The 20,881-nt window shown below is 50.5% G+C and overlaps 1 protein-coding gene across 5 annotated transcripts in view; it reads right to left on the bottom strand.

Moving 5' to 3' along the window:
• TMEM184B (transmembrane protein 184B) overlaps window positions 1-15,588 on the bottom strand; it is a 55,108-nt gene extending 39,520 nt beyond the window's left edge. For 2 of the 5 annotated variants that reach the window (XM_017861283.1, XM_017861285.1), the window contains exon 1: window positions 15,434-15,582. The gene's annotated coding sequence lies outside the window, so the exon portion shown is untranslated. Of the gene's footprint in view, window positions 1-15,050; window positions 15,210-15,433 lie in introns of those variants that run through there. The other 3 variants (XM_017861288.1, XM_017861286.1, XM_017861284.1) reach the window with 3 other exon arrangements.
• Between the last annotated feature and the right edge of the window lie 5,293 nt (window positions 15,589-20,881).

Genomic DNA, 20,881 nt, shown 5'->3' with positions numbered 1-20,881 from the left:
GTCGAGTGTGGTTTATGTCTATGCTTATTTTCAACTGTAATGGTATCCCTCCTCCCAAGCTGAAATCCACTGAGAATGTGGCAGGAGCTGGCCATGGGACCCAAAGTCTCACTTCTCCCAAGACTGCCCCACCTCCCTCCTCTTCCAGGAAAGACGTCTTCCGGCTGGCCCCCCATCAGAGATATCCTCCTTTCTCAGATAAGCTACTCAGCTATGTCATCACTGAACTTGGCCACCTGCCTTGGAGTTTATTTCAGGAGCATCGCACCATCTCACCCAGATTCTATCGTCAGAGTCACTTTAAGAGGGGACACCTTACTGCTGCTATCCCCTCCGTCCATGGATTTTATTATGCGCTGTGTGGTGGGCTGAAGAATAATCCCTTAAAGATGTTGACATCCTAACCCCCAGAGCCTGTGAACATGCTACCTTACATGGCAAAAGGGACTTTGCAGAAGTGACTGAGTTAAAGGTCCTGAAATAAGAGATTATCCTGAATAATCTGGGTGGGCCCATGTCCTCACAAGGGTCCTCGTAGGAGGAACACAGGAAAGAGGGAGAGCGAGAAGAGGGCAGTGTGACACAGGAAGCAGAGAGAAGAGAGTGGAAGCTGCTATGCTGCTGCCCTTGCGGATGGCAGAAGGGACCACAAGCCACAGATGCAGGTGCCTTCTAGGAGCTGGAAAAGGCAGGGAAATCATTCTCCCGCAGAGCCTCTAGAAGGAGCACAGCCCTGCTGACACCTTGATTTTAGCCCAGTGAAATACATTCTGGACCTCTGACCTCTAAAACTGTAAGATAATTAATGTGTGTGTGTGTGTGCGTTTTACTGGTTTTTCTTATTGTAAGTAAACTATAATCTGTGTTTGTTTTGTTTTGTTTTTGAGAGGGAGTCTCACTCTGTGGCCCAGGCTGGAGTGCAGTGATGCAATCTCGGCTCACTGCGACCTCCACCTCCCAGGTTTAAGCAGTTCTCCCACCTCAGCCTCCAGAGTAGCTGGGGTTACAGGCGCGTGCCACTATGCCTAATTTTTTTTTTCTTTTTTTTTTTTTGAGACAGAGTCTCACTCTGTCACCCAGGCTGGAGTGCAGTGGCACGATCCTGGCTCACTGCAACCTCTACCTCCCAGGTTCAAGCGATTCTCCTGCCTGAGCCTCCCAAGTAACTGGGACTATAGGCGTGTGCTACCACACCCTGCTAATTTTTGTATTCTTAGTAGAGACAGGGTTTCACCATATTGTTCAGGCTGTTCTTGAACTCTTGACCTCGTGATCCGCCTACCTCAGCCTCCCAAAGTGCTGGGATTACAGGCGTGAGCCACCATACCTGGCCAAACACCTGGCTAATTTTTTATATTTTTGGTAGAGACAGGGTTTCATCATGTTGGCCAGGCTGGTCTCGAACTCCTGACCTCAAGTGATCCACCCACCTCAGCCTCCCAAAATGCTGGGATTACAGATGTGAGCCACCACACCCAGCCTAATTTGTGTTTTAAGTCACTAAGTTTCTGGTAATCTGTTGCAGCAGCAAGCAGCTTGCAGATGCAAAACAGAGGTTTGAAAGGCCGACGTCATTTGCCCACAATCACCTGACAAATGGTTCTTCCGACTGCCACTGCCATGCTATGAAGTCCGCAGAACTCTAGAGCCAGACCACCTAGACCTGACCTTCAGCTCTGCCACTGGCTAGCTTTGTGTCCATGGGCAAGTTACACAACTTGAGGCAAGTCTCCTTGCCTCAGCTTCCTCATCTATAAAACGGGGATGCAGCTATACCTGCCTCTGAGAGCGCGGGACGGAATAATGAGTGAATACAGGCAGCACTGACAAAGTCTGGCACCATGTGGCGTCAGCTGCTATTGTCCTCCCACTTCCTCCTTCGGCCAGCCTGGGATTTCATGCTCCCAACAGTCTCTGGGACACAGGTCCTGTCGCTGGGTATTTGCTCTCTTTAAATCTTCTGAGGTCATATTTTCATTCATTAGTTTCAGATCCAAACCCTTTAGAGCTGCAGCCATGAAGTGCTCACTCAGGCAGTTGCCACCCACGGACCAAGCTAAACTGGCAATGTGTTCACATATACATCCCTGGAATATTCATGCAGCCTGGGAGGGCCTTTGTTCTTATTTAAAATAGATGGAGAAACTTCCATCTTACCATAACTTGCTGATTGGGGTCGGACTTGAGTGCTGTTCATCTGAACTGACCACTCTGCTCCTACTCCAGCCGCCTGGGAATGACAACAGGAATGAGAGCCGGCCCTCCTGCCTTTGGGGGTTGCCTGGGCTCTCTGGGCTTCTGGGCGGCTGCCTTGTGGGGGGAAGGCTGATCCACATCAGAGCAGGTCAGCAACCCACAGTCTGGCCCTTCTCCAGAGGGGATTAGAGGGAAAGAGCGGCCACTGGCCTGGCAGTTCTGCCTGGTGAGCCTTTTGAAAAGGATCACATGCCCTCACAAGGGGTCAGGGGTCCACAGCTCTCCTTCCATCTCCCCTTCAATCAACACAAACAAGCTGAGGCCACTCTAGCGGTTCCACATTTCTCCCCCTTCTCCTGGGGCCAAGTTCCCAGGAATCTCTCAACCAGGAAAGAAAAATCATCCAATCATGTACACATCTGTCACTTGGGTGGGGGTACAGAAATAAAGAGGAACAACAAAGAAATCCAAAGTCCCTCGGCAAGGGCTGACTCAATTCAGCCTTGTAATTAGGTTCTTTTCTTTAGCACATACCAGTCCTAACTTTGATGATCTCAGTTTTCTCTCAAATTGAGAACAACAGACCAACGCTCAGTCTCTTTAGCTGGACTTTTGAGCCCCTCTACATGTGACCACCTTCCCAGCCAGCTAAAATCCCATTGGGCACTGAGCAGATGGGTCCCCTGCAGATTCAGCATCCTGAGCCCCAACAGTCCTACCACCCCATGGGAGCAGGCTAAGCCAGGACCCCTGCACCTGCTCCGTCCCTGTAAGCAAGAAGCCCGGCTCCAGTCAGGACACCCTGGATTTCTCATCCCAACCTGAATTTCATTCATGTAAACACATACGGAGTCAGGTAAGCCTTCAACCCACCCTGGGTGTATACCCAGCAATGAGCGCACGTGCCCCCAAAGACAAGAATGAATTTCACCGAACAGGCTGGACATAACCCAATGCCTGTCCACAGGAGAACGAATAAATAGTGGTATATTTGGTGAACTCCTACACAGCAGAGAAAAAACCAAAGGGCCACTACAGGCAACCTGGATGATCTGACAGTGCTGAGGGAAGGCAGCCAGACACCGAGGAGTCCGTTCTGTACACTCCGTGTGTGGGAGACCCAAACAGGCAGCAGCACCACGCAAAAGTGCCGAGGTATGAGTGGTGACTACCGAGGGAGGGTGGGTGGCCAGGAGGGGGCCCCAGGGAGCTTCCTTGGGTGCAGGAACCATTGTGTGGCTTGATCTGGGCAGTTTACACAGGTATTTACAGATGTGAAAATCCATCAAGCTGTACATCCAAGATTTGTATACTTTACTATAGTCAGTTAAACCTCCGCTAAAAAGTTTTAAAACATACATAAATACCTTTGAGCAGCTTTTATGTGCTAAGTCCAAAGGGTATCTCAAAGACTCTGATCCTTTAAGAGCTTACAGTCTAGAGGGGAAGAAAAATACATGCAAATAACAAAACAAGGTTGTCCATGGCCAGTGGGACAGGTAATAGGAATAGGTCAAGGGTACTGGTATTACTTGTGATTTGGGGCAGGTGGCAGAATAAATTGATTAAATACAGGAGTTACAGGCGCACCTTTACCTGTGTCCAGATTCCACTGCTGGAGGTATGACCTAGATAAAGTATTTGCTCTGCTTCCTGATCTGTAAGAGGGAATCAGAGTTGCCGTGTGTCAAGGGTTCTCAAGGATGCAAGGAAGGAATTGCACATAGCACACAGCCCAGGGCCTTGGCATCAAGACACGTGACTATTGCATTCCTGCTTCGAGGCTGGGCCTGCCTGGTGCCAGGCACTGGGGTACATTCACAGATGTCAAACAGGCCCTGACCCCCAAACTTCCAATCCCACCACAAAGAGGGTGGCTACACATTCACTCACTCAGCATACATCTAGCAAATCAGGGCCTATGAGCATTACAAGACTTTGCCCAAAAGGAGCCCAGAGCCCAGTAAGGAATCAGATACCTAGGAAACAATGTAAAAATCCCCAAGTGCCAGCAGAGAGAAACAGACACAGAAGCCAGGGAGGTCAGAGGGCAGTACAGAGGTGGAAACTAAGCTGGCCCTTGAAAGTCAGACAGGAACTGCGCACGTGGAAACTGCTTTGGAGGGAAAGGCAGCCAGAGGAAACTGCGTGAGCAAAGGCACAGCGGCAGGGAGTTAAGGGGGCAGACAGGAAAGGGTGACAGGCCAAGTGCAGCTCAAGAAGAGGCCCAGTAAAGGGGGCCCGGGACACCTAAGACTAAGTTAAACTGTATTTTGCTGTCAGTGGGGAAGCCCCCAAAGGTTTCAGAAATCATCATGTGAGCCGATCAGAGCAAGGGTTGAAAACGAGGCCGGGCGTGGTGGCTCACGCCTGTAATCCCAGCACTTCGGGAGGCTGAGGTGGGCAGATCACAAGATCAGATCAAGACCATCCTGGCTAACACGGTGAAATCCCTTCTCTACTAAAAATACAAAAAATTAGCCAGACGTGGCGGCATGCGCCAGTAGTCCCAGCTGCTGGGGAGGCTGAGGCAGGAGAATGGCGTGAACCCGGGAGGTGGAGCCTGCAGTGAGCCGAGATCACGCCACTGCACTCCAGCCTGGGTAACAGAGCGAGACTCCATTTAAAAAAAAAAAAAAAAAGAAAAGAAAGAAAATGACAAAGTCAGCCAATGGCAGTGTGTCCAAGGGGCCCAGAGAGTGGCTCCATCTCTCCAAGGCTGGGACTGGGGGGTCGTATTCACCAAGCAATACCTAAGCCCTAACACTCAGCCCCTTTGTGAGAAGCAAGCACATATTTTTTTATTTGTGGTCTGGGGCCTGAGTGAGGCTCCTGTCCTTGAGAAGTAGTCAGAGCCTTGACCTTCCTACACTGGGCAGGAGGCAAGGTTACAGTCCTTATGTTTTTATTTATTTTATTTTGAGACAGAGTCTCGCTCTGTAGCCCAGACTGGAGTACAATGGCATAATCTTGGCTCACTGTAAACTCGGCCTCTGGAGTTCACCTGATTCTCCTGCCTCAGCCTCCGGAGCAGCTGGGATTACAGGCGTGTACCACCACGTCTGGCTAATTTGTGTATTTTTAGTGGAGATGGGGTTTCATCATGTTGGCCAGGCTCGTCTTGAACCCCTGACCTCAAGTGACCCTCCAACATCGGCCTCCCAAAGTGCTGGGATTACAGGCATGAGCCACCGCACCTGGCCTATTTTAATTTCTTGGAAAGGCCTACATTCACCTGCTTCAGCAATCAAAAGGAACATGGGATCTCCAGCAAACAAGCAACCTTCTGGCACCAGCAGCCCCTCCAGAGGCATCACAATCACTAACTTCCTGTGTCTGCCCAGAGACCCCCTGGGCATAGACAAGCAAAGACACTTCCGATTCCCTTCCCTTTTACACTGATGGCAGCTCCGAGACACACGGCCCAGACCTGCTTCTTTCCTCAGCAATCCACCTTGGTGATCCATCCGGCACACTGCGTGGAGCCTCCATCTTATTTATCATGGCCACGCGGTATCCCAAGTTTGGACGGGCCACAGTTTGTTCATGGCTCCCTGTGAATGAACATTTAAGCTGCCTCCAATCTTTTGCTATTACAAATAAGGCAACAATGACTAATCTTGCAAATAAATCATTTTGCACACGTGTTAACGCATCTGTAGGATAAATTCTGAGAGGTAGAGCTGCTGGTGAAAGTGTAGAAACATCTGTAATTTTGGAATATATTGCCAGAGAGGCACAGTACATTTAAATTGTTCATCCAAGAAATGAGCCTCAATGTTGGGGGAAATATAGACAACATGTAGGTTTCTGTTTGTTTTTTGAGATGGAGCCTCGCTCTGTCTCCCAGGCTGAAGTGCAGTGACGCAATCTCAGCTCACTGCAACCTTTGCCTCCCAAGTTCAAGCGATTCTTCTGCCTCAGCCTCCCAAGTAGCTGGGATTACAGGCGCATGTCCCCACACTAGGCTAATTTTTGTATTTTTACAAAATACAAAATGAGAGATGAGGTTTCACCATGTTGGCCAGGCTAGTCTCGAACTCCTGACCTCAAGTTACCTGCCCACCTCGGCCTCCCAAAGTGCTGGGATTACAGGCGTGAGCCATCATGACCAGCCAATACATAGTTTAAAGCTGTCCATGTGAAGAAACGGTAGAGAAAGACTGTTCTCAACAAATGGAGCTCTGGGTAGGGAGACGGTGCTGAACCCACACCGGCCCCACCTCACTTGGTGCTCCGGTCCACATGCTTGCATTTCCCAGCTGTCAGTAAAAGGCTAGGCCCACTTGGTCCCTTGATCCTTCTCAGGGCTCTGATGTCCTGGTCCCAGAGCAGGTGAAGTGTGAACAGTGACCTGAGCCACTATGACAAGCAGCCATAATTGACCTCCCCAGGTGCCCTACCAGAGGAGGAGCAGGCAGGCCAGGCGGGAGGGGGTGGGGGTGCAGAGCCCAAGAGGGCCAAGGGCTTCCAGTCTAACCATTCCAAATGAGTGGTGAGCATCTCCTGCCACATCCTCTGCACAAGCTGCTGGGGACACCACAGCCATGCAAGACCCCACTCCCATTCCATGACATTCACTCGACTGGCTCTGCTCCTGGGTCCATCACAGATCTGTTACGTAACTCTTATGCCCAACAGCCATCGCCACCTAAGCATCAAGCCAGGGAGTCGAGGAGATGGAGGCGGGTCTCTGGAAGGCACACTGAGTGTCAAGTGAGGACAGCCGAGTCTATACAGAAGCAGGGCAGGCCTTTCTCCCACTTCCACAAATCTGGCCCAACTACTGCAAACTGGGAATAGAAGGAAAGGTCTTCTGCCTCCAGCCAAGTAGGGGATACCTCTTAGCAAACCAAAGGCAGTGTTTGAAAGAACCCTTGTCAACTTACCTCCCAGCCCAAGCCCTGCTCCCACTGACTGAGACGGCCAGGCACTCTAGCAAATCAAATCATGCTTACATGCTCTGAGGTTACTGTTATTAAAATTCTTCTAACCAATGCATCCCGCATCTACCTTTCTTCTCAAAGCAAATATGTATTATTTTGGAAAATCTACATTTTCCTACATCCTATTTATTTAAACTCCATTGATAAATTTGTGTATACATGCACTTCCTCCTCCTGGAGGTGAGGCTAGGACCCTACGTGTTCTGGGAAGGGGTCACGAGACCTCTGCTCCTTGAGTTACCTGCCTCTCTTATTCCTCTGTGTGTGCTCAAGGTGGTCCCACTCCCTGCAAAGCCCTCCTGCACTTCACCCACCAACCTCCACTGTCCACTGAGCCTCAGTTCAACTGCCCTTGCTCCAGAGAGCACTGGCTCCTCAGCTCACCCCCAGGCAGAGCCAACTGCTGCCTCCGGGAAACCCCATGGTTTTAACCTGAAGTTTTATTCACGTGCTTTCCGGGTCTAAGCAGCAATCCAATACACTGGGCTTCCCAGTGGGGCTGCAAGCTCCCCAAGGGCAAATCTGTGTTGGGGGCAGCTACTCAGCAGGAAGGGCCCAGGACTCAAAACCAGAAAACCTGGGTGCTTCCTCCCCCAGGATCTTAGGCAATTCACCCCTCTGAGCCTCAGTCTCTCCATCTATAAAATAGGTGCAATAATTTCAAGGTTTCAGGGCAGTTAAAAGGATTACATTTGAAATATAATTTGCAAAGCCCCACAAAATCCAATGAGAATAATATGATTAGCATGTTAATATTAACTAATATCCTCACACATACCCTTCACCAATATCTATCATTGTGCCTCGTAGGCACCCAAACTAATTGCTGATGGGATCCCAGATTCACTGCTCATTCTGGATGAAACAAAAACCACAGGTACTAGAGATGGAGACAAGGAGGCTCTGCCAGTAGCTACAGTGGGGCCATGGGGTTAGTTATTTTCTCTCAGAGCTTTTCGGTAAATGATGACCCAGAGGGCTTTGGGGAACAGCCCTGCTGAGTGGAGTGGAGGTTCTCAGTCACTTGCCAGCAGGACAGGGTCCCCCTGGGTGCAGGCAGTCCACAGGGGTTGGAGCAGGAGATAAATAAAGGTACCAAGCTCCACACATGTCCCTTGGAGTAGGGGGGCTAACTGATCTGAAAATCCCTTTGAAGGTAACAGAGGCAGTAACTTCCGGAGGTCTCACTGCACTCCCTCTGTTGGGGAGGGGGACCATCTGGGACTGCCCGTGACCACAAGTAAAGGGCCTACGGATCCTGGCTTCCCAACGTGGAGGCTGGAGTCTTCAGGAGATCACCAAACATTTTAGGTTGGGAAAGAAGTAACAGGCACATGTGCTTCCACGTTTCTCCTTCCACCTTCATGATCATGTAACCTGCCCTACCTCCAAACCACAGCCTTGGAAGCTAAAGGCATTCTAATTGAGGACTTCATCAGAGCCTGTGAGGTGAGAAAAGAGGGTGCGAATAGTGCCCCTTGCCTTGGCAGGAGTGAAGCTCAAAGAGGGCAGGTGGCTTGCCCAAGGTCACAGCTGGGTTTCCTGACTCGATTCAGTGCCCTGTTCACCACTTCTGCAATGGTGCCATCCAGCTAAAAAAGGTTGAAGACCTCATCTTTCCTGCAGAGAGTCTGAAACAAAGCACGAGGGCTGTTTTAGAACTTCTCTGATTCTTTTCTATCTATAGCTACCTTTCAAATGCTATGGGTAAATATTTATAACTCAGTATTAAGCAAACAATGAGATAACGCATGTTTATGCCTAGAAAGAACACTTGCCCAGCCGGGCGCGGTGGCTCAAGCCTGTAATCCCAGCACTTTGGGAGGCCGAGACGAGCAGATCACGAGGTCAGGAGATGGAGACCATCCTGGCTAACACGGTGAAACCCCGTCTCTACTAAAAAATACAAAAAAAAACTAGCCAGGCAAGGTGGCGGGCGCCTGTAGTCCCAGCTACTCGGGAAGCTGAGGCAGGAGAATGGCGTGAACCTGGGAGGCGGAGCTTGCAGTGAGGCGAGATCCGGCCACTGCACTCCAGCCTGGGCGACAGAGCGAGACTCCGTCTCAAAACAAAACAAAACAAAACAAAACAAAAAAAAAGAACATCTGCCCAAACTTGAACCATGATTACTTCTTGATTTGGAAATTTGGGGTAATTTTTATTCTTATCCCCAATCTTTTCTAGGTTTCAAGTTTACTATAATCAACAAGTACTACTTCTAATCTCAGAGAAGCCTATTGTTTTTCAAAGGTACAACACTGAGAATAATGTGGCAAACTTTTCACCAAATATTCACTTAATGGGATGTGACTTTGTAAAACATGGTTGAGCTGGAAGTGACGCAGGTTCAGCACAAAGACTTTCTGGGTGGATCATCCCCCTGTGGTTTCCATCCCAGACAAGGAAAAGGAGGTGTCCACCAAGCTTCCTGTCTCCCATCACAGGCCTAAGACCTCCCACACCAGCCAGCCAGACTCAAGGCTGTTTAGTGAGCACCGCTGGCTCCTGGAATAAACAATCCTGTTTGAATCACCCCTAATATACGTCTTTTTTTTTTTCTTTTTTGAGATGGAGTCTTGCTCTGTCATCCAGGCTGAAGTGCAGTGGCATAGTCTCAGCTCACTGCAACCTCCGCCTCCCAGATTCAAGCAATTCTTCTGCCTCAGCCTCCCAAGTAGCTGGGACTGTAGGCATGTGCCACCACACCTGACTGATTTTTGTATTTTTAGCAGAGATGGGGTTTCACCATGTTGGCCAGCCTGGTCTCCAATTCCTGAGCTCAAGTGATCTGCCCACCTCGGCCTCCCAAAGTGCTGGGATTACAGGCGTGAGCCACCACACCCAGCCATATCCATCATTTTTCAAGAATAATTATAGCTTTATCTTGAGTGGCAGTGCCACGAACCCATCCAACCATTCATTTGTTTAATCAAAAACTACTTCATACCTACTCTACGCATTTCGCCAGACACTGAGCCATGATTAACCTAAGACTGGAAAAGTTACCAACCAGAAGCCATGCACCATCCTTCTACGCCGTACCCGGGCATAGGGCTTCAGCCACACTAAAACAGCAGCAAACAGACACGTGAACAAATGCTATCTGGGTGTCTGGCCTAATTTCAGTTCTCAGCTACCTCTGCATTTAGATTTATCCTCTCCAGTCCTGAGGACAAGCAGTTTGGGAACGAGTGCCTGGTAAGAATGCTGGCGAATGCTGGGCACGGTGGTTCACACCTGTAATCCCATTACTTTGGGAGGCCAAGGTGGGTGGATCACAAGGTCAGCAGTTCGAGACCAGCTTGGCTAACATGGTGAAACCCCATCTCCACTAAAAATACAAAAATTAGCCAGGCGTGATGGTGGGTGCCTGCAATCTCCACTACTTGGGAGGCTGAGGCATGAGACTCACCCAGGAGGCGGAGGTTGCGGTGAGCCAAGATCTCGCCACTGCACTCCAGCCTGGGAGACAGAGGGAGACCCTGCCTGAAAAAAAAAAAGAAAAAGAAAAAAAAGAATTCTGGGGCCGGGCGCGGTGGCTCAAGCCTGTAATCCCAGCACTTTGGGAGGCCGAGACGAGCAGATCTCGAGGTCAGGAGATCGAGACCATCCTGGCGAACACGGTGAAACCCCGTCTCTACTAAAAAAAAAAAAAAAACTAGCCGGGCAAGGGGGCGGGCGCCTGTAGTCCCAGCTACTCAGGAGGCTGAGGCAGGAGAATGGTGTAAACCCGGGAGGTGGAGCTTGCAGTGAGCTGAGATCTGGCCACTGCACTCCAGCATGGGTGACAGAGCGAGACTTCGTCTCCAAAAAAAAAAAAAAATTCTTGTGGACTTAGACGCATTGTTAGTACCTGCACCACGTGCTTTTCCACAGAGGCGGAGGCAATGGGGAGGGAATGAGAAATCTACAAATTGGGTGACCCTTTAATTCTTCTCTCCGTGGCCCCCTCCCACTCTACTTCTTCCTGTTTCTCTCCTCTCTGAGGCTGAGAAGATCGCATTCAGCAAACATTTATTTCAGGTCTACTAGGTGCTGAGTCTCAGTGTCAAACAACTTCATAGACGTGAACTCAGATCTCTGCTTTGCATGTACTCTTCCTTCTGCCTGGAGCCCACTTCTTCCTCCACCTTAACACACATCACATCACCTCACCAGACAAGTGCCCGCCCAGGTGACAATGGCCTAATGTTCCCTCAGAGCCCCCAGGACAATCATAATTGCTTGTGTGTCTGATTTCTCTCTCCCCAGCTGCACTTGGCTCCTAAGGAAGACTCCCCACAAACAGCCTGGCACACAGACCTGCGATGCCTCCTTCTCAAATAAATGAATGGGCCTGTAAGGTCATAATAAAAGCATGTCCTGCGTGCCAGGTACACAGGAGCTCCATGCTCACTGGTCATGCCAGCCACATGACTGCCACACTGTTATTACTCCCATCTTACAGATGAAGGAAAGTGTATCATTTCATTTGTCCCCTATTCTGAAACCCGGTAAGCTTCTTGCCCAAGGCCACAGGGCTAATAAACATGCAGACTTCAACTGCATCTCCCAATTCTCTCTCCAGGTCACCAGGACTGCTCAGCGCATTACCTCCCCCTCTCCCTCCTCCTCTCATGCTCCTAGGGACCACTTCTTTTCTTTTCTTTTTTAAAGACAGAGTCTCGCTCTGTCACCCACCAGGCTGGAGTGCAGTGGCGCCATCTCAGCTCACTGCAACCTCCGCCTCCCAGGTTCAAGTGATTCTCCTGCCTCAGCCTCCCAAATAGCTGGGACTATAGGTGTGTGCCACCATGCCTGACTAATTTTTTTAGTAGAGACAGGGTTTCACTGTGTTGGCCAGGCTGGTTCTCAAACTCCTGACCTCAAGCAATCCACCCACCTTGGCCTCCCAAAGTGCTGGGATTACAGGTGTGAGCCACCACACCCAGCCTAAGACTCTGTCTTAAAAAAAAAAAAAGTTCCAGCTGACCAAGCATGGTGGTTCACACCTATAATCTCAGCACTTTAGAAGGCCAAGGTGGGAGGATCTACTGGGCCCAGGAGGTAGAAGCTGCAGCAAGCTATGATAGCACCACTGCACTCCAACCTGGGCAACACAGAGAGACTCCATCTCAAAAAACAAAAAAAGTTCCAGCTCAAAGGAGCCAGATCCCAGCAGGCAAGAGGTCAGCAGTAGTGCAGACACCATTACAACAGTGGGCTCCAGAGCCTGCCCTGGGTCACACAGGGTCTTCAAGACCAGAAGCTGCTAGAAGACAAGAGAAAGGCAGCGGGGTCTAACAGTGATGCCAGGGGCTATGGGAGAGCCAGCGGGACAGAGGCCTGGTCTTCCAGAAGTTCTCTGCAGGAATGAAGGAGGGATAAGAAGAGATGCTAATACCGCCCCGTAACACATGGCTAAGCATGTCACAACCTTCCAGAAACTTTCAAGGCCTCCCTGTTGACTACATCAGGATCGAGTTCAAACTCCTTGGCAGGGCCTCCAAAGGTCTTCAGGACACAGACCCAACACAGTCACAAGCAGTTCAATCCTCCGCGTCTGAGAGGTGAGGCAGCTCAGACCTCCACATCTGCCCGGAGTTCCCTCTAACTGGAATGCCCTCCTTCTCCTTCATAGGTCGAGCACCCCTCATCCTTCAGGGCCGACTTCCAGCACTCCAGGGTTACAGGGGAGGAGCATGGGCTCTGAGGTCAGACCTACTCGTTCAAAACTCAGCTGTTCCACCCTCTGCTGCCTCCCCTACAAAATGCAGACAGTGACAGCCCCCATCTCGTTGGGTGGTAGGAAAATTAAATACAGTAATTCATGAAAGCGCTTTGAACTGTGCCTGGCACACAGTAAGTGCTCAATAAACGGACTGTTGTTCCTATTGTCCTCTGGGCCCCTTTAGGGACCTCTGTTTCCACCACAAGGAGGGCACTGTCTTGCACATATTTATTACACATCGGGCTCCCTCTGCCAACCACCTTTTAGAGGGCTGCTCCCAGCACAGTGCAGGGCAGCATGGTCTTCCGTGAGTGCTTACTCCCTGGGGCTGCAGGGCCTGGGGCAGACCCCACACAGAGCTCTCCCAGGGGCCCAGCTATTGGCCTCCCAGAACTCCCACACCAAATCCACAGTCTACAGGCCCAGAGCTGTGACTTGGTTTCAAAACAATAAAAGGCTGTACCCTGCCTTGCTGGGGCTGTTTCCACTCCAGGGAATTTACAGAGAGAAATGAGCACAGCAGGGACTGGAAATAGCACTGAGCCCTTCTCAGGGTGAGAGACTGGACAGGCCAGCCAGAGACCAGGAGCAAAACCTCTAAGACAGAGAGGGAGAAAACGGCCTCCAGACAGAAGCCCCAGCTCACAGAACTCGGCCAACAGGAATGAACTAGGACAAGTGCCTCACTCACCCTTCTGCCTCGAAGCTCTTTTTTCCACTTGGTTGGAGAAATTCAGAAGGGGCTCCTTGCATAACCCACCACCACGGTGGATGCAACAAATAAGACATCCAGAATCCACTGCACGAAGGCTTTTGGGGAATTCACAGTGCCTTCTCCACCCACATTAGCTACTGGAGCCTCGTATCTGGATTGGGGTCACTAAATCAGTGTCCATCTTCCCAGCAGACTGGGAGCCCCTAGAAGGCAGGCACCAGGTCGCACTGACCATCACACCGCTATGCCCCAGCACAGTGCCTGGCACATAGATGCTCAGTAAGTTGCAAGATAAGATCTGGCAGCAAGAGAGAATTCCTGGTTCAAGGATGATTCCCTCCAGGCTTGCCACAGATCATGGAGAAGGGCATCATGAATTCCCTCTGGGCCTCAGTTTACCACATCCACAAATAGGGACAACCGTTCCTTACTCACACAGCTGCTGTGCAAATTACACGGGAAAATATACGTGGAAAGCACAAAAGCCTCAGATGAACGCCAGTCATCCTTCAGGCTTCAGCACAACCATCTCCTTATGACAGAATCTTTTCTGTGGCCACGATCCTCCTTCCCGGGCACTGAACCTGCCCCTGTACTCCTACTCCTTTGTTTGGTATTTTTCACATCACTGTGATCACCCATTTCCAAGTCTGATTCCCCCACGCTTGAGAGCTCCTTGATGGCTTGGGCATCAAATGTTTGTGTCCAGGTGCGCACACATACCTGGTTGCTGGGGCTCTCCCACCCCAGCGTCCCAGGTCCCAACTCTGATACGCACAGCACCCTTGACAAGATTCAGAGGTGCAGAGCCTAGGGATCCTACCAAGGAAGCTGAATAGGGAGATGCAAAGGGACACTGTAGGCATAACCTGTCAACGAAGTCACACCTCTGAGACCTGCACCGCCTCTGCAGGTGCAGGTGAGCTTGTTTGCCTGGCTGACTCTGCAGCGCAGGGCCTCCAGGGCACAGATTGCTGCTTCTTTCCTTACAAAAGCACCAGCAGTCAGATAAATAATACATGGCCTTCACTTCACCACAGGTATCAGGCATGCAAACACCTGCTTTGCCCCAAAATGCCCTGGAAGGGAGGGAGGAGTAAAACGTCTGGCCTTATACAACACCCCCAGAGGGGATATGTATTGGGAATCCATGCCCAACCCCCAGCCTAACTGCCTTGCTTTGGCCTGGAGCCACCCAGCACTGGAGGTAAGTGGATCCAAGCGAGGTACCAAGGGTGTGCCCGGGAAGGAAATGTACAATCCACGGGAAGGATACATACACCCAAAACCAGTCTTTGGTTGGTCCCGGCTGGAGGCAAACATCTTTCGAGCCCCAGGTCCCAGTCGATCGCCTTCCAGACCTGCGGATCTGTGTGCCGGGCGTGTACACCCTCCACTCACGACGCAGCCCCGAAGGTCCCCCGCCGACCACCCTCCCAGGTCACTGCCACCCGCACAGGTCACGGACGCCTCCCCCACTCACTCGGCCGTGCCAGGCGCCAGCACACCCACCCAGGAGCACACAATCCCTCTTGCAAAGCGCCTGTCCATCCGCCTCCCTCTCCCGGGGCCAACCCCCGGGCAGGTCCGATTACACTCCAGGCGCTGCCCCCGCCACGTTGGCGTGGAAAGGGAGCGGGCACACCCACGGGTGACCTCGCGGGGAGGAGGGGAGGCACGGGTTGGGAGACGGATGCCCCCTCCCTCCGCGGCCGCGCCGGCCTCCTTAGTGCCCTCCCCGCCCGGGCGCCAGCGGCCGAAGCCGGGCGTCCCTCGCGCGGGCCTCTCCGAAACAAGCAGCCCCCCGCGCTTGGGAGTCGCAGTTCCCCCTTGGGGCTCCCGGGCGAGACCGGCCAGACTGGATACCTCAGGAGCCCATGGCGGTGGCGGCGTGTGCGGACGACGCGCGGCGGCCGGGCTCCGCGAGCGGGGCGGGCGGTATGCGCCGCAGCCCTGGAATCTCCGCCACGGCCGGCGCGTCCCGGGCCCAGCGGTGTGCTGCCGCGGCGCGCATGCGCACTGGGCTCGCCGCCGGGGAGGGCGGGGCGGCGAACACGGCTGAGATCACTGCCTGGGCCTTAAAGGGGCCGCGCCCGGAACCCCAGCCCGACGCCCCGAGGGTTGGGGCGCGACCCGCGTTCTCCTGCCACTCACAAAACCAACTACGACCGGCCCCTAACCTCGAGAACTTTCTGGGCTGCGATCTCTGCCCCTGACCCTAACTGGCGCTTCACTTCTCTTAACCCTAATTTCCTCCATTTGAGCCTGTTTTGAAGATGAAACGAAATACAATGACTATTTGTTGAGTGAAGGATGCGTGTGGAATTGTGGAATGAACGTGGACCGAGTGTTGTGTGCAATTAGGCCAGATGAAATTGCAAAGCACTGAAAGAAGCTTTTTCTTCCCGCTCCACTTAGCAGCGATTCTTTCTTGCCCGATCTGGCTCTAGGCTGCCGAACTAGCAAAAGTCTTCAGATAGGGTTCAAGCCGCCTATCCCATTTCTGTTTGCTAGGTCCAGACATCACCTAGGTTAATTGAACCAGATAAAATGCAGTTATGTTCTGGCATTGATGTGCTCAAGATCCCCAAATGTATTTATGTCTCCAGACTCCTCCCCTGAACTGTCTGCTCAACACTTCTTTCTTGGAAGTCCAGCAGGTATCTCAAAGTCAACGTGTCTGCAGCTGAGCCAACTGCACTTCCACACACACAAACCTGCTCCCTCTCAGCCTTGCCTTCATCAGCTGTTGACAATTCCATCCTTCCAGTCCCCAGGCCAGAACTCAGAGTCAGCTGTGAATGCCCCGCTTCTGCCCGCTACCCAGTAAGTCAGGCAGGAGATCTTGTTGGCTCTACCTGCAAAATAGATCTAGACTCTGACGTCTGCCACTCCACCTCCAGTGCTACCACCCTGGTCCAATATCTGCACAGGACTATTGCAAAGTTCTGCTAACCCATCTCCCTTTTTCAACCTTGCCCTCTGATCCACCCTATCAATTCAGGGCTGAGGGAGATTATTTTAAAATCTGCCAGGCACGGTGGCTCACGCCTGTAATCCCAGCACTTTGTGAGGTCGGGTGGATCATTTAAGTCCAGGAGTTAGAGACCAGCCTGGCCAACATGGTGAAACCTCATCTCTGCTAAAAATACAAAAATTAGCTGGGTGCAGTGGTGCATGCCTGTAGTCCCAGCTACTCTGGAGGTTGAGGCATGACAACTGCTTGAACCTGGGAGGTGGAGGTTGGGTTGTGGTAAGCCAAGATCATGCCACTGCACTCCAACCTGGGTGACAAAATGAGAATCTGTCTCAAAAAATAAAATAAAATCTAAGTCAGAACATGGCACTTTTTTGCTCAAAACCGTCCATTGGCTCTCTATTTCGCTCTAAGTAAAAGCCTTACAAGTCCTTACAAATGCTTAATCTGACATTCTACTCTCCTGGGTATTCCTGACCTCATTCATCTCTTACCCTTTCCTTCCACACTGACCCCTTGCTGTTCCTAGAACAAGCTGAGCTCACTCAGCCCTGAGTCCCCTGCACTAGCTGTTCCCTCTGCTGTGATCGCTGTTTCCCCAGATACCAGAATGATTCCTCCATCACCTTCTTTAAGGGCTTGCTCAAATGTCCTCCACTCAGTGAGGCCTGCCCTGAGCACCCTAGTAAAACCACCAGACCCCTCGCATGCACTCTGTATTTCCCGTTACCATGCCCTACTTTCCCTGTCACTTTATTTCTATCATATTATATAGTTTCCCTATTTCCCTGTGTGTCTTCTTCTAGTAGAACATAAGATTTTTGGTTTTTGTTTTTTTGTTTTTGTTTTTGAGACAGTCTCACTCTGTCACCCAGGCTGGAGTGCAGTGGCACAATCTCAGGTCATTGTAACCTCCGCCACTCAGGCTCAAGTGATCCTCCCATCTCAGCCTCCTGATTAGCTGGGATAATAGGCATGTGCCACCATACCCGGCTAATTTTTGTATTTTTTTGTAGAGATGGGTTTTCGCTCTGTTGCCAGGGCTGGTCTTGAAGTCTTGAGCTCAATGCGATCTCGACCACTCAAAGTGCTGAGATTATGGGTGTGAGGCACCGCTTACCTGGCCAATAAATTCTGAGGACAAAGATTTTCATCCTTTTTGGCTTTTTATTGTTGTTGTTTGAGATGGAGTCTCACTCTGTCACCCAGGCTGGAATGCAGTGGCTCAGTTTCGGCTCACTGCAGCCTCAACTTCCTAGGTTCAAGCAATTCTCTCGCCTGTGCCTCCCAAGTATCTGTTTTGTTTTCTGATGTAATCCCAATACTTCGTACAGGGTCTGGCATAGAGAACATGCCCCAAAAAAGTAGGTATAACATGACCAGAGATCCCGTAATAGCAAAATCCTATAGAATAATTCCTCCCCAGCCCCAGGTAGGACATGCCTGGGGCTGTCCTAACAAGAGCAAGGCTTATCAATTGCATTGTAATAACTTGTTTATGACTTCCCAGCTCTCCCTCCCTACACACTAACCCCTTCGGGAGGAAGTCCTTGTCCCAATTACCCACCATATCTGCAATGCTAGTACAGAACACTTAGAGACCAGACACAATCTGCCTTACACTTCCCCTCCAGGGCTTTCACTTCAGGGTCTTTTTGTCTGCTTAGGGGCACTCTTGGGTCTCCACTTACAGAGGCCCCAGGCTGGCGGGTTGGGGGGTCAGAGGCAGGTGGTGGGTATTTTTAGGCTTGGTTGCCAGGAAGGGGCTCAAAGACAGAAAGTCACCTGGTCTGAGTGATACAGCAGGGCAGCAGGTGGTATTGGGGGCCCTAGTTTTGGTGCTCCCTGTGGAAGCAAAAAAAGCCCTCTCAAGACCTTTAGTCAGGCTTTCCAAAATGAAGATAAACACCTCCCTTGCTATCTTCCTTCCCACCCCTCCTCCAGGCAGCTACCCATCCTTTCTTTTAAGAGACAGGGTTTTGCTGTCTCACCCAGGCTGGGGTGCAGTGCTTTGATCATAGATCACTGCAGCCTCAAACTCCTGGGCTCAAGTGATCCTCCACCTCGGCCTCCCAAGTAGCTAGGACTACGTGGGCATACCATCACACTCGGCTAATTTTCTATTTATTTATTTATTTATTGACAGAGTCTTGCTCTATTGCCCAGGCTGGAGTGCAGTGGCGCTATCTCAACTCACTGCAACCTCCCAGGTTCAAGCAATTCTCCTGCCTCAGCCTCCTGAGTAGCTGGGATTACAGGCACGCGCCACTATGACCAGCTAATTTTTCGGGGGGGGTTTGTTTGTTTTTTTTGTTTTAGCAAAGTTGGAGTTTCACCATGTTGCCCAGGGTACTCTCGAACTCCTGAGCTCAGGCAATCCACCCACCTCAGTCTCCCAAAGTGCTAGGATTAGAGGCGTGAACCACCGCACCTGGTCTAATTTTTTGTTTTTAATGTTTTTATAACGACAGGGTCTTGAACTCCTGGCCTCAAGCAATCCTTCTGCCTCTGCCTTCCAAAGTGTTGGGATTGCAGATGTGCTCAGCATGCCTGGCCTATTCTTTCTAATCAGGCTCAAAGATTCCACTTAAATTTGTCCCCTTTCCCCTCCACTGTCCTGGTTCAGTCTGCCTTAACTTCTGGACAATTATAATGGTTTCCCAGACCCCCAGAATCACCCTTCCCCCTGCCCACAGGCTAATGAAGAAAGAATACTTTTCTCAATGCCCAGCTCCACCCTTTTCAACTCAACTCAGCAAACAGCTACTCTTACTCTCCCTTCAAGGACCAAATCAGATATCACCTTTTTTTTTTTTTTTTTTTTTGAGATGTAGTCTCGCTCTGTCGCCAGGCTGAAGTGCAGTGGCACCATCTTGGCTCACTGAAACCTCCACCTCCCGGATTAAAGCAATTTTCCTGCCCCAGCCTCCTGAGTAGCTGGGACTACAGGCACGCACCACCAGGCCCAGCTAATTTTTGTATTTTTAGTAGAGATGGGGTTTCACCATGTTGGCCAGAAAGGTCTCTATCTCTTGAACTCATGATCCGCCTGCCTTGGCCTCCCAAAGTGCTGAGATTACAGGCTTGAGCCACCGTGCCTGGCATGGTTCCTTCTTGATCCCACCTCCCTCTCTATCCTCCAAATTATGTTTTAATTAGTTTCTCCCTAACAAAAAATTGGAAATAACCTGAAAGTCATTGAAGAACGGTTAAGTAAATTGTGTAGATCCATGCCACGAATGGCATATTGTATAGAGATTAATGTAGTCTCTGGACACATTACTAATCATTTCCTCATCGAGTGAAAAAGGCAGTTACAAACTTATATGATAGCCTTTCTGAATGCTGTAAAAAAAAAAATGCTTAGAAGAAAAATTGGCTTTGGCTGGGCTTGGTGGCTCATGCCTGTAATCCCAACACTTTGGGAGGCCGAGGCGGGTAGATCACTTGAGGTCAGGAATTCGAGACCAGCCTGACCAACATGGTGAAACCCCTGTCTCTACTAAAAATACAAAATTAGCTGGGCATGGTGGCGCATGCCTGTAATCCCAGCTACTTGGGAGGCTGAGGCAGGAGAATCACTTGAACCTGGGAGGCAGAGGTTGCAGTGAGCTGAGATCACGCCACTTCACTCCAGCCTGGGCAACAAGAGCGAAACCCCGTCTCAAAAACAAAAAGAAAAGAAAGAAAGATTGGCTTTGTTCCTTCTCCACTCCCACTGTTTCACTTGACTAGTCTTAAAAAATAATAATATAAAAGATTGTAAGGAAATATAACAAAATGCCAATAGTGGATTGTTCTAAGTGGCAAGATTATGAACATTGGGCTATCTTCTTTTAATTTTATTTTCATTTTGCTTCTCTGTATTTTCCAAAAGTGTTTCAAAAGCATATTATGTTTTCAGAAAGAAAAAAAAATGTTTTTTAAGGCTTACACCTGTAATCCCAGCACTTTGGGATGACAAGGTGGGCAGATCACCTAAGGTCAGGAGTTCGAGACCAGCCTGGCCAACACAGTGAAACCCCATCTCTACTAAAAATACAAAATTAGTTGGGTGTAGTGGCGCATGCCTGTAATCCCAGCTATTTAGGAGGCTGAGGCAGGAGAATCGCTTGAACCCGAGAGGCAGAGGTTGCAGTGAGCTGAGATTACGCCATTGCAATGCAGCCTGGGCAACAAGAGCAAAACGCTGTCTCAAAAATAAAATAATGAACTAAAAAAGGGGAATTTATGGGTTCACTTAATTAAGAAATTTAAAGCAGAGCTGGATTTGAGACCTCACACAGTGTCACTGGGATGCTATTTCTCTCTGTCTCTTGCTGTGTGCGTGTGTGTTT

The sequence above is a fragment of the Rhinopithecus bieti genome, unplaced genomic scaffold, assembly GCF_001698545.2.
Source record: "Rhinopithecus bieti isolate Rb0 unplaced genomic scaffold, ASM169854v2 scaffold_56975, whole genome shotgun sequence".
NCBI lineage: Eukaryota > Metazoa > Chordata > Mammalia > Primates > Cercopithecidae > Rhinopithecus > Rhinopithecus bieti.
The sequence above is the reverse complement of the archived record's forward strand: the minus strand, read 5'-3'. Positions and strand labels throughout refer to the sequence as shown.